Here is a 4,218-nt window from a genome sequence, read left to right on the forward strand (position 1 = left end):
TAGACAATAATTTCTTCAGGTTCTTCAAGTTGCTTCTTGTATTTCCTCTTGATTTTACAACTTGTCATATTTCCTCTTGATTTTAGCTCAAGTGCTTTCCATTTCACACAGTTCTCGGTTAAGGTCTTTTTTCCTCTTATCAGCTTTGAGGAAAGGACCTCGTAGTAGAGCTTCATCTGTGCGAACTTGAGCAAGTTCTTTTTCAAGTTCTTCTCTAGGTCGAACTAGTAGTTCGAGAGTGTTGGCTGCATGAGCAATATTTGTTTCATATTTTTTGCAAGTCTTTTGTGATGATATATATGAAGCTTCAAGTTGTGCAGATTCTGTCTCGATCTCTGTCATGTCTTTCTTAAAGTCAGTAAACTTGCTGTGAGAGATGAGTAAATTGTTAATAATTTTCTCGAATTTCTTCACTTGTTTGAAGAAGTTGATAGGTACTTGATACTCAAGGGTGGAGCTCAGAATGTCAGAGAGCAAATTATTTAGATCATCCTGATTTAGCCATTCATCAACACTGAGCTTCGATAGATGAAGAAGCTTCTTTACACTTTCAAGAGTCTGAGGAGTTCATTCTTTTGGGAATTGAAATTCTTGTGATTTGTTGATAGAGAAGATTGAGGATCCACTTCTGTTTTGTGGGACAAATTAGAGATAGCAGAAAGGAGTTCTTTTAAATAAGCTTCTTGTGGGCTAGGAGCTTTGTCTGGTGCATATTGTTTGCATTCTTGGTGCAGGTCGACGACACTAAAATTGAATCCATCGACAAGATTCGATGTCTTGTTAGCCTGTGTGTCAATATGGGGGTAGGATTAGTGCCCTCTTTTTATCTTTTCGTTGGACTAGTTTCCATGGAAGGAGAAGAAGGGGTTGTAAGATCGATATGGATCCTTTCAGGAGAAGCTTCTTTTTTGATGGTTTGAGTTTTCAGAGAGTTTCCTTGTTCTTGTTGGTTTTCAAAATCAACTCCCTTGACAGGTTGATTGACTTCTTTTTCATCATGCAAATAATGCGACAAGACATGTTTACTCGATGAGGAGGAAGGTGACGGTTCTTTGTTCTTGTTGTCAGGATATTTGGTTTTGGTTGTCATTTTGTTTGAAACTAAAGGTGGTTCTTTAATGAATTTTTCAACTTGTAGGGTTAGATCATAAGTGTCGAAAGTTGTAACACCCTCACTATCAGTAGTCACGCTTTCGGCTGCGCCACTCTGATAGCAAGAAGTATTACGACTACTTTACATACTAAATAATAAAATAGGAGCCTGTGACTCGACACTATATCGCTGATTTCTTTGAAAACTAGAAATAAATATTTTATCTTAAGAAAAATACAAGCAGACATAGATTCATATACAAGACTCCTTACATAATAACTCAATATATTATACATATAAAACATACAATTCCTATCCCTCTTACAAACTTGTAATAACAAAGACGAGGGAAGAAAATAATCTAATGAATACAACAACATATAATCCAAACGCAGTGTAACTCTTCATAACGCTTCTTCCGGTTCCTGAAAAGGTAAAGCTGTAGGGGGTGAGAACCTAACCACACGGTCTCACCACTGAGTTTCAAAGTTGTCATAAGAAGATATTTAATAAGAAAACTGTTTTCAAGCTCAGTGATTATCATTTCCTTATGAATTTTGTTTTTAAAACCAATAGGTAATCATTCAAAACCTTTTCGAAGAAACAATGTTTAATCTTTCAGAAATTCGAAACCTTTCTTTTTTTATAAGAAAATCTCAATCAGAAACCAATCACGCAATCAAACAACACAATCATTAATCTAGCACCAAAGTTCATTCTCAAATGTAGCACGCCAGGACAAACACAGGCAAGACAGACAAGGAAAGCACAAGTAGGTAGCAATTACAGCAAATAGTTCAAGTAGCAGTTAAGAACAGTTTAGCAATTAGGCAAACCAAAACAAGTTCAAACCCAAGCAAAGCATACAAATGCATATGATGCATGCCTGTCCTATGGCTGATGAGGCTCATCTGTCGGTTATCCAGCCAATCCGACAAGTCTGAATTGTCCTTAGACTGTCCCCCGACGTGCATCCCCAAGAGTCTATGCATAGCTTTTTCTCAAATAATCAATATTGCTCAATGGGGGTAACATTCCCGGGAATTTATATAGTGCCCGGTCACACTTACGTCGTAGAGTCAACAAAGTATCGAGTTCTCAACCTGGTACACGTGGTGGCAAGCCACGACACTTAATCCAGGGAACCTCTTATCTCAGATATTTCAAATTCATAAGCCAAAAGAATAATTCAAATATCATATCTCAACATTCTTAACATCATAATCATTCATTAATCCAAATCTCATTTCCAAATTCATTCAAAAGCCATATTTCAAAGAAATCCTCATCATCTTTTTTTCCATTCTGTTCACTAACAATTCTCAATCCAAAACATAACTTTTCCTTTGATAAATGAAGTAATCTTAAATCATATAACGCTTAAAATTAAACCTTTTAAAATAACTACTTCAAATGAAACTCCTAATTTTATAAAATTTCGGCAGCATCTCCTCTAAAACTCGGATTCTGCCACCCTTTTCTAGTCCCATCCAAACATTTCTCAAACCTTTTCTCAACCATTTCCAAATATCATTCATTTTTCCAGAGTTGAACCAGCTCCAATATCAATTTATTTTCAAATCAAACCAATTTCAACAATAAAACTCTTTTTAAAATCAAATCAGCTCAAATATTAAATCATTTATAAAATCAGACCAACCCAAAATCAAACCGCTCCCAGAATCAATTTATTTTCATATCTCAAATTATTTCCTAAAATCGATTCATTTATATTACCAAGTAAACTTTAAAACCGAGAAGATCCACCTTTCATAATAATCGAGTAAATAACATTTCAAACCGGTTTTTACCAACAACCATAGACCACTTACGCAATCAATCACCCAATAATCCAATCCAACAAACCATCATATCCACAAGACAAATGTAACCACAGAAGTTTATCCTTTTGCGTCAATATCTATTTATTACAATTCTGTAATGTAAAATAGATTTTAAGAAAAACTCCTACCTCGTTCGTGATTCAACTACGCGACAAACCGCATTTCTATTCTTATCCCACAGCAACAACATTAATACCGACCGTCCCCGCAAGCAGCCACAGCCTCTAAACACAGCCTTAGCTCGATCCTAAAATATTAATGTCACGTAAAACTCAATAATCTATAACATAACAGCAACTAAAAGAGTTTGGAACAAGGAACAACTTACTGGGCTTACGAATAATCAAGAAAATGGAGCAACAATAGTTCCAGTGACGACGCAGCACCTTGATGCTGTATGCAGCAGCCATAGAACTCAGCAATCAAGACCCGTAACTCAATCCTATGACACCAAGACCTCAGATCCTCAAACAATTTAAAATAGAAATACCAATTTAAAGGTTTTGGAACGCATGGCTTACCCAAACAAGGACGAATGGCTGAACTGAAATAACGGTAACTCCGATGGTGGTTCCGATGATCACCCACGCCAAACCCGGTGACCAGAACGGTGGCAACGATGGTGCAGCAGTTCAGAACAACAAGCAGCGGAGGCGGGTGACTGAAATAAGCATGCAGTGATGATAAAGGTTCCCGGAATCCAAAAGAACAAAAACCAAACTTTAAAACCCTTACCGACAGTGCGTTCTCCGGCGGTGGCAGCAGGATTTCGAGCGGCAGAAGCGGCGGTGGCTGGCACGGGTCTCTCTTTTCTCTCATCTGCTCCCGAGCTTGCTCTCTCTCGCTCTCTCTGGCTCCTCTATAAGTGGCGGCAACCGAATCCATGACGAGGACGACGACGACGCGGGTACAGTAGCGGCGGCGACGGCTTCACGGTGAGGGCGATGCTGGCGACACGAAAAGGGTTCCGACACGGTGGTTGGACCTCAGCTCGGCTTCAGATCCCGCTCTCTCTCCGTCGCGCGTCTCTCCTCCCTGCGTGGTCTCCTCAGCGCTAGCGCCAATGGCGACGTGACGCGACGGCGGTCCTGAGCTGTGTGGCGGCTCCCTCGCGGTACTCTCCTTCTCTCTCAGATCTCCTCTCTCTTCTGTCAGCAGCGGCGGCGACGGTGGCAGTGACACCCACCGCGCCGCCTCCCTCTTCTTCCTCCCCTTTCCTTCTTTCTTTTCTTCGTTCTTCTGCTTTTGCTTTTTTCTTTCTTTCTTTCTTTCTTTTGATAT

The 4,218-nt window shown here is 39.6% G+C and overlaps 1 long non-coding RNA gene across 1 annotated transcript; it reads right to left on the minus strand.

Annotated features, from left to right (window-relative positions):
- Positions 3,192-4,018, minus strand: LOC110265433. The gene is made up of 3 exons (XR_002351579.1): positions 3,673-4,018; positions 3,459-3,598; positions 3,192-3,379 (listed from the first exon to the last, which is right to left on the minus strand). It is a non-coding gene; the product is annotated as an uncharacterized LOC110265433 (long non-coding RNA).

The sequence above is a fragment of the Arachis ipaensis genome, chromosome B08 (assembly GCF_000816755.2).
Source record: "Arachis ipaensis cultivar K30076 chromosome B08, Araip1.1, whole genome shotgun sequence".
Lineage (NCBI taxonomy): Eukaryota > Viridiplantae > Streptophyta > Magnoliopsida > Fabales > Fabaceae > Arachis > Arachis ipaensis.